We start from the raw sequence: 12452 nt of genomic DNA, 5'->3' as shown, positions 1-12452 counted from the left end.
GGCGATCAGGCCAGAAGGGGGGTAGTTGGGGGTGAGCAGGCTGGCAGATAGAGTGGTTAGGGGTGATCAGGCAGGCAGGCAGGTAAGCGGTTAGGAACCAGTGGTCCTGGATTGTGAGAGGGATGTCTGACTGCCAGATCAGGCCTAAACAGGCAGTCAGACATCCCCCAAGTGGTCCCAGATTGGAGAGGGTGCAGGCCAGGCTGAGGGACACCCCTCTCCCTCATGCACAAATTTCATGCACCACTAGTTTAAGATAAAGACTATAGTGGCATGATTAATGTGATTATTCATGGCTAGAGATAGGGGGTGCAATTTGGTATAATCAAACCTTTTGTTTCTAAGAATCCTCCCAGTTGACTTTTGGGAGAAGTGGCAATTCTGCCATCTTGCATTCTATGATCTTGGGTAAATTCAGTTATTCTGGGAGACATCCTCATTGGCATTATCAACTTTTTCCCCCCTAGTGTGAACAAATGGAGTACAATCTGGCCAAGTTTTAAAGAAAAAGTTATATTAAGTAGGGATCTTCTCTGGAGAGTCTGGCCTTTGAGGGATATCACAAAGGAAGATTCAAAACAATCAGGTAATAGCAGAGAATAACCAGCTTCTGGGAGTTGTGGGAAGGAGTTCAAGGGGGATAAGAGAGCTGGACCCAGAAGACACTGTTTATAAATGTGCTGAGGACCTGCCTAAGGTGTGGGTATAGACTGAGTCTAATTGGAGGATTCAACCAAGAAGGAATATGGGATTCGAGCCTGGAAGGATGAGTGTATCAGGGCCAACTTCTTAGGAAGTCTGCATAAGACCCTGAGTCAGAAGGGCCCCATGCTTAGATTAATGCTCTTCTCAACATGTGAAATTCTTAATGTTTTTTTTGAACAAGAAAACGGCCCCACATTTTCATTGTATACTGCCCCTCACAAATTATATAGCATCAGCTCTGCTCTGTGGGAATGAATGAGACTCTGTCCCTTTGGACAATGGCCATAAATACGCCCCAACACACACTCAGACATTGACAAGTACAACAATTAAATGCCTACTCCAAGATCTGGAACATCTCCTACCAAGAGGCCATGTGTGATCATTTAACTTTTCATCACAAAAATGAGATGGGGGCCCGGCCAGCTTGGCTAGGTGGTTGAGTGTCAACCTATTAAACAGGAGGTCACTTGTTTGATTCCTGGTCAGGGCACATGCCTGGGTTGCGGGCTTGATCCCCAGTGTGGGGCGTGCTGGAGGCAGTCAATCAATGGCTCTCTCTCATCATTGATGTTTCTATCTCTCTCTCCCTCTCTCTTTCTCTCTGAAATAAACAAAAACATTTTGAAAAAATGAGATGGGAAATTGCAGAATGCCTAGCTTTATTTCATTTTAAGGTGCCAAAGCAAACAAGAAAAGTTTTAATCCTTGTTATCCAAACATGGGACTACATCTCTGCTTCTCTACTTTAAGCAGGAAATACCACTTTCTTTTGGGATATGGCCAAATACATTAGTTTTCACAACTAAAATACAACACATTAACCTTACACTATCTCTTCTCCCTTTCCTCAGAGGGGTGAAAACACCCCACAGTCATCTTTTGGCTGTACTGAGTTATGGGGACACAGTGCTACTAGGGATACTCCTGTCTCTCTTGCCTGCCTTGGTTGCTTGGGCACAGCTATCTATGCCCACAGTGCAGAGTTTATAATATATTTCTCACTTATGTCTAGCACATCAAGTTTACAAAAAGTCTTAATGCTATCTAATAAATGCTTCTTAAATTGAATTGGAAAATATTCATAAACATTTTAGAGTCTGAACTTTCAGGAGAAACATATCTAAGTTCTACTGAAATTACAGCTAAGGTCTATAAAGCAGCAAAATGTTCACACTCCAGAATTATTTATGACTTGCTCTCAGCCTATGAAATAGTGTGATGATTTAGAGCCCATCTGTCTCCTATTTCTCAGAGCCTCTGAACTTTTACCAAATGCCTGGAGTTTTTGTTCAATGACTTCATAGTTCAGCATTAACAGGCCACTTTTTAGTTTAGGCCCAATTTAGAGAAAGACACTCTACTTCCCATTGGGTTTAATGTCCAAACAGCTTTATTTGGATTCTCTCTCCCCTTCCCCCCAGTGAAATGATTAGATAAAATGATCTCTTTTCGTTTGCCAAGGTGATGTATTCTTGGAGGCTGCTTGATTATATGATAATCAAGGTAAGGTGTGAAAGGCTGTACTCATTCTTTAAAGAACAGGAATGACAATTATCGTATAAATTTGGAAAGAAAGAAAAGTCAGAAAAAGAAAATTATTTGCTGGTAGTTCAACCATCTAGCTATCTAAACATTGTTGATATTTTTGTGGTTTTGTTTCTAGCCTTAGTTTCCCTGGCATAGATTTTCATTTGTATCACATAATTGTAATTGTGATTTCTCTATATGATTTGTATCCTGTATTTTAATTTGTCATTGAAGTACAAATATTTGCATATTAGAAATTATTTATAAATATATTTTATATCACTACATAATATTCATTAGGTGGGTGTACCAAGGTTATCATCTATATTTCTATTGTAGGACACTTAAGTTATTCCAAAATATTGCCAGTATAAATAATTATGAAATAATATACTTTTTCTTTTAGTTTTGTTCTCTGTACATGTCAAGTAACTAGCTAAGGATAGATTTCCCAAAATGGAAGTTATTGTGACAAGAATATTGGCACATTGATCTGTATTCTTTGAATTTTTTGAAAAAATTAAATTTATTGGGGTGACATTGGTTAGTAGGGTCATATAGGTTTCAAGTGTACATTTCTATGATACATGATCTGTATATTACATTGTGTGTCCACCACTCAAAGTCAAATCACCTTCTATCACCATATATTTGGTGCCATTCACCCTTTACTATCCTTCACCCCTTCTCTCTGCTAGCCACCATACTGCTGTTTGTGTCTGTGAGTTTCAGTTTTATATCCCACATGAGAATGAAATCATATGGTTCTTAGCTTTTTCTGACTGACATTAGCTTAGCATAATATTCTCAAGATCCATCCATGTTGTGGCAAATGGCATTTTTTATTACTTGTAATATCCTCCACCCATCTGACTTTCTTCTCCAGTCTAGGTTCTATTTTTGAGAAGTCTTCCTTGGCCCATAATAATAGCCTTTGCCTGAAGACCATCCACATTGTTACAAATGCCAGTATTTCATCCTTTCTTATGGCTGAGTAATATTCTACAGTATATATGTGCCACATCTTCTTTATCCAATATATTCTTTATATCATAGTTACATTGCTGTATTGTTGATACACTCTAAACTATAAAATATAGAAATATAGCCTTCATAATTCACTTTAATTTTGAATATATATTTTTAAATTTTTGCCAATTTGCTAGGGAAAATATTAAGAATCAAACAAAAATGAAAATATTTCACTGAGTATTCTAAATGATAGCTTTTTTGGGTAGAGTAATCTTGGTTGTAGGTCCTTGCTATTCATCACGTAGAATATTTCTTGCCACTATTTTCTGGCTTGCAAAGTTTCTGTTGAGAAATCAGCTGACAGTTGTATGGGCACTCCCTTATAGGTAACTAACTGCTTTTCTCTTGCTGCTTCTAAGATACTCTCTTTGTCTTTAACACATAGCATTTTAATTATGATGTGTCTTGGTATGGGCCTCTTTGGGTTCCTCTTGTTTGGGACTCTGCACTTCCTGGACTTGTAAGTCTATTTCTTTCACCAAGTAGGGGAAGTTTTCTGTCATTTCTTCAAATAGGTTTTCAATATATTTCTGTCTCTCTTCTCCTTCTGGTACCATAATGCAAATGTTGGTATGCTTGAAGTTGTCCCACAAGGTTCTTACACTATCTTCATATTTTTGGATTCATTTTTCTTTTTGCTATTCTGATTGGGTGGTTTTTTTTGCTTCTTCATATTCCAAATCATTGATTTGATTATTGGAATCCTCTACTTTACTGTTGAATCCCTGTTAATTATTCTTTATTTCAGTTAGTGTATGCTTAATTTCTGAAAGGTTCTTTTTCATGTCTTTGATGTTCTCACTAAGGTTCTTGAAAGTTTCCCTAAGTCCCTTGAAGTTCTCATTAAGAACATTGAATAACCTTATGTTTTGAACTATATCTAGTAGTTCACTTACTTCCATTTCATTTAGTTATTTTTCTGGAGATTTCATCTGTTCTTTCATATGTGACATGTTTTTTTTTGTCTTCACATTTTGGCTTCTTTCTGTGTTCGCTTCTATGTATTAGGTAGAGCTGCTATGGTAGAGTGGCTTTGTGTAGTAGGTGACCTATAGGGGTCTGTGGTTCAGCATCCCCAGTCACCTGAGCTGGGTGCTCCCGCCTATGTGAGCTGTGTGAAAAGTCTTATTGTAGTTGAGCCTTGATTGTTGTTGGTGTCTCTGGGAGGAATTGACCTCCAGGCCAATTGGCTGTGAAGACCAGCTGTGACTATAATGGAATAGATGCTGTATAGGAGACAACCCTATGGAGCAGAACTTGCTTCAGTGGGGCTTTGGTGCTCACTAAGTCTGCCCCTTGAGTGTGTAGCTTGTAGAGGTATAGAGTTGTAATCTGGTATGGTCTGAAGCTTTCTACTGGGTACACTGGCTCTGGGGCCTCCTGGGAGGTGCAAAATCAGCCACTACCTGGGGCCACCTGGCAAGAGCTACAGAGTGATAGGCAGATGGCTGCTACTTTTATTGGGCTTGTGATGTGCCCAGATGAGGCTCAGCTGTGAAGCAAGGCAGGCTGGTGCTAGTGCCAGGTCTTGGGCCTTTTATTGATAGGTTTGGAGCACGCTGGCACCATCTACTGCTTGTTTAAGAGATTTTAGCAAAATGTGAAGCCTGAGACAAGACAGGTCATTTATATGGAAAAGCCCCTGTACACAGCCTGGGTGGGTGGGGCTGCAAATTGGATGGGGTGGGGACTCAAGGAATCACTAGGACAGAGCAAACAGTGAGAGCCAGGCTGATGAAAACTCAGATATGGCTGCCTGTCAGCTCTGAACAGGGGAGGTTTCAGCATAGGAACAATGCCCCTTATGAGCATCCCCATCTGGGAGAAAGCTGCCCCCAAGCTCTTGCTCTGATGCCAGATAATCCAGTTCCTCCTCATATGCCCCTGAATTCTCTCCTTCCCCCCTGAGTCTGCTGCCCCAGCACTAGAGCCCAGAGGGAGTGAGTCCAAGTAATTTCATGTGCTGGCCCATTAAGAGGAAATGTTTGGGTCTCCAGCAGCCTCCCTGTCACAGCCATAATCCCTGCTGGTTTTTATGGCCCAAAGTATGAGGACTTCTCTTCCCAGCTCTGGAACCCTGGGCTGAGAGTCTGGTGTGGGTCTGGGACCCTTTGCTTCCTATGGGAGGCCTCTGCAATGGAGATACCCCTCCCAATTATAAAAACAACCAGCCCGTTCTGTGCCTCCACCCCTCCTACTAGTCTTGATGTCCTTTCTTTTTTACTTCTCTAGTTGTAGGACTTCCATTCAGCCAGATTTCAGGTGGTTCTGAATGATAGTTGTTCTGTATTTTAGTTGTACTTTTGCTGTGGAGGCGGGGAGTATTGGAGTTTACCTATGCTGCCATCTTGGTTCTCTCTTAACCAACATCTTTCAATGGAGAATCTTCAAATCAAAAATCTCTAGATTTTTTTCTTGTGGGCAGGTCACTTAAATAATTGTCATGGAGACGAAGTGTGGCAGAGTGGCCCTTGGCATTTCCCACCAAGGGAATATTTCAAATTTTATTTAAATAACATTAACTGAATCTCTGGCTTCAACACAGCAACCTTTATATTCATCACCTACTGTATTTTACCCACTCCAGATAACAAATGCCTGGTATTCTGCTAGGTTTATAAAGACCAATCTCTTAAAATATTTGTATTTTCTAAGGTTTCAGATAGAAGAAATGCCTCTTTGTGATCTGAATACTTACAAAATGGATTTACACAGTAAGGGTCAGGACAAATTTACTTTAGGGCAAGGCTGGGATAAGAAAGGCTTTAAGGAATAATTTTAACTGTCTCCAAGAATGGGTAGTAATAAAAGGACATTGAAGGTAAGTGTGAGACTAGGAGAAAGGCCATAAAAGCAGTTAAAATCCTTGTGTTTTGGGTAGACTATGAGTAAAACACTTAGGATAGAATAAAAGAGTTATAAACGTGACTCATTGAGGCTAAATCTAGCAAAGGTAGTTGTTTTCCAATGCGTGGTTAAAGATGCCTCTGAATGTTTTTTAGTAGAATATCTCATGATAAAATACATGCTTTAGGGAGATTCATCTGGTGATAATAAGAAATCTAGGTGCAACTGTGGAGTGAGGTAGATAAACCATAGTCACTCTATTTCCTCATCCAAATTAAAGTGACAAAGGTAGGGTGATGGCACTGGGAAAGGACAGTTGTGAATGGGAGAGTTATAACAAAGAAAGAATTGACAGGATGTGGTGAGTGATTTCTTATGGGGAGACATGACCTTTCCTGCCTCCTTGCCCAGGGAGGCATCATTCTAGAGACATGCCACCCTTGAGTTATTGTGTGCTGAAGGCTGGGTAAATTCCAGCTAGAGGTGAGTTTGTCCTCCAATGGTCTGAGGCAGATTACCGCAAATTAAATTTCATGCTAACCTGCTCTAAGCCAGGAACACATCATTAAGCTTCAGGGTTATCTAGTTGATCACACTGAAAAATCTATTTCCACTGTTCCCTTGATGACAGTTGTGAAAATATTTTAATCACAGTATGAAATCATTTTGTAATATTTCACCAAAGCAATTATGCATCCTCTGAAATGCAATACTGCAAAGAGGCTCATGGGATGAAGCCATTACTTCTTGGTTAGCAAATGCTCTAATATCTAGAAATGGCCTTGACAGGGCTGCTAAAATCCAGGTCCACTCTTCAAGCCAGGTCTATACCAGCTAAGTGAGGTGGAGAATTGAATTATTTTGGTGGAAAATTAATACTGTCTACCCTCTCCTGCCTCCTTTGTCTATATTGATCATTCAATTTTTGAGAAAATTTATACTCCTGTGCAGGGCCAGAAATATTGATACCAATGTCAGTTCAAATTTGGCCTGAAGAAGACAGAGAAGAAAGGAAACAAGTGTGTGTATGTGTGTGTTTGTTTATCAGAAGATAACTGAAGAATGCAATAGGCAAGCGATAGCCTCTCCCTCTTTCTTTTTTTTAATCCTCACCTGAGGACATGCTTAGAGAAAGAAGAGAGAGAAACACATTGATTGGTTGCCTTTCATATATGCCTGACCATGGATGGGACTCGAAACTTAGGTATGTGTCCTGACTGGGAATTGAACCAGCAACCTTTCAGTGCCTGGGATGATGCTCCACCAACTGAGCCACTCTGGCCAGCAACAATAGCCTTCATTTAATCAGGGACATATGAGTTTACCAAGTGTTTGGATTAATGCCTGGAATTCAGTGTTAAGACTTTATCTGAAATCTAACTGAAAGAATGCTATGGGGAAAATGTATGCTCTTGTAAAACTATACCTGGTGAAGATAAAGCCAAGTGATTACCAATGTGAGGATCAAGAAATCAAGGTTTACCAATGTCAATCTAATCAATTTAATAAAACCTTAAAAAAAGAAATCAAAGCCATATAATTCAAAAGGAAAAGAGAAAATCTGAGTTATCTAATGAGAAAGACACCTTTAGAAGATGAAGCTTTTGTATCCATGCACCCTCTCCTCAGGATGTCATGGATGTGGTGGCAAGCACATGTGAACAAGTGAACAAATAGGGAAACATCAAAATTCATTTAGCCTCTAAATGACTGTAAATAGTTCCTAAAGTTAATATATCAAGATGACTTAGTCTTCTAGGCCTGCTGAAACAGACTTCCATGGAGTGGGTGACTTACACAATAGAATTTTCTTACAGTTCTGAAGGCTGAAAGTTCAAGATCAAGGTGGTGGCAGGTTTTGTTTTTTCCCAGGCCTCTCTCCTTGACTTGTTGATAGCCACCTTCTTGCTGTGTCTTCACATGCCCTTTACTTTGTGCATGTTCAGCTCTGGTGTCGCTTCCTCTTCTTATAAGGACACCAGTCAGGTTGGATTAGGGCCCCACCTTATGACTCCATTAAACTTCAATTGCTTCTTAGAAGCACCTCTCTCCACAGTGCAGCTGCAGCCAGGAGGCACCTGAAGTATGTCGGCCCCATTTGAGGGGCGCAGTGGGGTGGTTCTGTGCAGGACTCTGTGGAGCCAGTGATGCCAGATCTTGGAGGAGGTGTTCATTGAAGTTCAGGTGCTGCCAGGCACTTACACCCACCATATCCAGTGCGACCTGCAGAGCTGGCATGTGGTGCTGGCAGTGAATGGCCATGAAATTTTCAAGGGCAAACTCTTTGATTCCACAATAGCTGATGAGGGAACATGGACTTTGGAGGATAGAACAAATTTCTATAAAGACAAAGAGAGATGCAGCAAATTATTGGACTTCTAGAATCTGAATATGCAGCTGATCCTTGGGTGCAAGACCAAATGCAGAGAAAACTTACATTGGAGAGATTTCAGAAAGAAAATCCTGGTTCTGACTTCAGTGGAGCAGAAATCTCAGGAAACTATACTAATGATGGACCAGATTTCTCAAATCTGGAGAAATAACGGCTATTTTTTTTTGCTGCATTCTGTGGACCCTGGCAAATGTTGTCAACTTGATCAAAGGAACAGATTATGCATGCTAGGTCCTCCCAGAAAGGAGCCAGACCAAGAGATGTTGTGAGAGTTTAAGAAATTCTATTCCATTCTCTCACAGCAGCTGAGACCAGTGTGCTGGTGTCAGCCCCAAAGGCATGGTTAGATTCTCTTATATAAGGTGGAAGTGTGCAATGTAGGGTCAAGGTGTGGGCGGAAGAATTGGTCAAGCAGAGGGGAGGGGATGAGTGGGTCAAGGAGTCAAGGTAGGAGAGTGTGGAGGTCAGTCAAGTGAAGGGGACTCGTCTTACCTTGCTTCTGCAGGCGCCAGCCTCTGCTCCAAACTATGGGAAAGGGCTTAACCAATATCTATTTCAGAAAACATGTCCAAGCAGGAGAGATTAAGGGAAGTTCATTCTAACAATGTGGTGGAAGAAAAATGTGGATGCCTACAGTTAACAAATTGCAAAATATTTAAATATGGTTCTAAAAATTGCATTAAAAATATGATTTACATAGAAAACCTCTTAAATACAGTGGGAACTATTCTATTGATACATGGTTACTTTTTTTTGGACTTGGTTTTGCTCAGCATGAAGTTTCATATGGTGCATTTTGTTAATTTCATTTTTAATATAGGGTATTAATTTAAATTTTAATATGGATCATAATGAAATGACAGGATGACTTCAGGGAAAATTTAGTTTTGTCTTTCAATAAACTTTTCTAAGTAGGAGAAAAAAAACAGTTCCTGTCTCCAAATACAGTTACATTCTAAGGTATGAGGAATTAGGGTTTCAATATATGAATTTTACCTATAACTCCAGAATTGTTCTTCTTTCTTCCCCAAACTAGCTCCTTTCCTAAGCTTCACTATCTTAATTAATGGAATTTTATCCTTTCACAATTTCCTTGTAATTAATTCAAACTTTAAAAAGTCATGTAAGTTTATAGAATACAGTCACATATTTCTAATATAAAATAGAGGAATCACTTTACCTTATGCTTTACCAGAAAAAGGAACAAACAGCTAGTTTTTATTTGCAGATATCCTTTTTTTAAAAGCTACGAATATAAAAATATCCAAATGAACAAACTGTATAAAAGTATGAAATAAATTATAATTAATTATAAATGCATTAACTATGAATATACATAATTATTTTTTTTACAAAATTTGATGATATTGAAGGTATTTTTCTATAATAAACAAGGCAACAACTTTTTTTATTCTTAGAGATTGTATTGCATGTGATATTTTGACTTTTTCAGCTTTTCATCTCTTCCAGTTAATGTTGTATTTAGTGTAGATTCTCAATAAATGTTAGTGTAGTTGAAATTAAGTGACAGTAGACATGTTTCAAGTCACATATGAAAGAGGTATTTTGGTATTTAAGAAGCAGTTACATTGTACATAGTACTTAGAGAGTAGAATTATGGTCTTTGACTTATAAATAGGAAATAAGCATAATGAGAGATAACAGAAGTCATATAAACCTCCAATGAATCAATAACAATGATAATATCAATGGAGGGTGGTGTATGTTTTCAGAATATCTAGTAACAAACACCTCCATTTGATCCTATAGGATAATAAACAACCCCATTTTAGAGATCAGGAAAATGAGACACAAGAAAATAATCATCGCCTGTGGACAAACTGATAATTAATAGAATGAGGTGGGGCTGTGTGAGGCAAACAACATTGTTCTTCTGATATGAACTTTATCCCTCTTTCCATTGGAGCACATTACATCTTTTGACAAACAACATTTCCAAATAGCGTTCTTTTCATTATTCCATCCTCTCTTTTACCCTTTCTCGCAATAGTATTCTGCATTCCTGAGGGTATATAAATTAAGCAAAGGCAATATTGTTGTTCCACTTGTATTTTCCTCAAGTTAGGAGTCATTTAAAAGTACATGCCATCTAAGATTTTCAAAAAGGTGCCAAGACCATTCATTGAGAAAAGGAGAGTCTTTCCAATAATTGGTACTAGGAAAACTGATAATTATATGCAAAAGAATTAAATTGGACTAAAAAAAACAATATGTGAGTGTTAAAACTATAAAACTCTTAGAAGAAAATGTAGGGGAATGATTCATGATGTTGGCTTGGCAGTGATACCTTGAATATGACACAAAATCACAAGCAACAGAAGAAAAAAATAGAGAATTTGAACTTTATAAAAATTAAGATCTTTTGCACATCAAAGAACACTATCAACAGATTAAAAAGGCATGGGAGAAAATATTTGAAAATCACATATTTGATAAGAATTAATATCAAGAATATCTACAATTTAACAAAAATCCCCCAAACAACCTAATTTGAAAATAGGCAAAGTACTTGCATAAACATTTCTCAAAAAAACAGATATGCAGATGGCCAGTAAGTACACAAAAAATGCAGAACATTCTCAATTACTATGAAAATTTAACTCAAAATCACAATGAGATAACACTTCACACCCATCAGAATGGCTGTTAAAAGGCAAATGCATACACAGAAATAACAAGTGTTGAAGAGGATGTAGAGAAATTAGAACCCTTAGGCATTGGTTGGAATGTCAACTGGTATATCCACCATGAAAAATAATAAGATGGTTCCTCAAAAAATTAAACATTGAATTACCACATGACCCAAAAATTCAATTTCAGCAAATTAGTAAGCATTGAAGAACAGAAAGCAGAGACTTGAATAGTAATTTACACCAATTTTCACAGTAGCTAAAAGGTGTAAATAGCCCGAGTTTTCATCAACTAATGAATGGATAACCAAATGTGGCTATCTTGGGAGCACGAATAATAGAAAATTATTCAGTGTTAAAAGGAATGAAATTCTAACACATGCTACATCATGGATGAGCCTTGAACACATTATTCTGAGTGAAATAAGCTAGGCACAAAAAGGAAAAAATCATATGTTCTCACTGATATAAGACACCTAGAGCAGTTAAATTCTTAGAGACAGAAAATAGAATGGTGGTTGAAGGAGAGGAGAGTTACAGTTTAGGAAGATGAAAAGTTCTGGGGATGGAATGTGGTGATGGTTGCACAATAATATTAATGAATGTACTTAATGCCACTGATCTGTCCTCTTAAACATAATTAAAATGGTAAATTTTACATTATGTATATTTTACCATAATAAAAAATGTCATTACAAAGGAACATATTCCTATGTTCAGAACTCTATACCATACAGACCAAAGGTAAATCTCTAACTCAGAAAAGGCTACTTTTACAATCAAACATGAGAGTATATTATTATAATAAAGACAGAAAATATTAAACGGATCATGTCCAAAGTCATGTGGCCAATAGGGGGAGGAGGAAAGAGCAGCTGTTGCTGGTTGAAGGTGTGAAACAGTTACAGTTTATTCCTTTTCAACTGGTTGATTCTTATTTATTCTCTTTATTTCTGAATCCCAGTTCCAAGGGGCAAAATGCAGCATGTTCCCTTGCTTCCCGCTTTGCAGCTGGGCTTTGATCCATGTAGCGGTGGTTAACCCCCAGGCCACCCTTTTCAATGAAGAGCCTAGAAAGATTCTTATAGGAGTATAATCCATACAAATATGGGCTTCAGTCCATCCTGTGTCTGTAATTTTTATTCAGGCAGAAAGAGTGAAAGAGACAGGCATGGAAACATGAAGAGAAATACGCATAAAATAAAGTATAGTTGTCTCTCGATGTCCATTGGGGAATTGGTTCCAGGAACTCCTGTGAGTACACAATTCTAAGATGCTCAAGTTCCTTATATAAA

General features: G+C 38.3%; 1 pseudogene; it reads left to right on the top strand.

Moving 5' to 3' along the window:
- Window positions 1–8199: 8199 nt before the first annotated feature.
- Window positions 8200–8657, top strand: LOC118661162 (annotated as a pseudogene).
- Window positions 8658–12452: the final 3795 nt, after the last annotated feature.

The sequence above is a fragment of the Myotis myotis genome, unplaced genomic scaffold (genome assembly GCF_014108235.1).
Source record: "Myotis myotis isolate mMyoMyo1 unplaced genomic scaffold, mMyoMyo1.p scaffold_m19_p_8, whole genome shotgun sequence".
In the NCBI taxonomy this organism is placed as follows: Eukaryota; Metazoa; Chordata; class Mammalia; order Chiroptera; family Vespertilionidae; genus Myotis; species Myotis myotis.
Note: the sequence above shows the minus strand (reverse complement) of the source record. Positions and strands in the feature narration are given on the sequence as shown.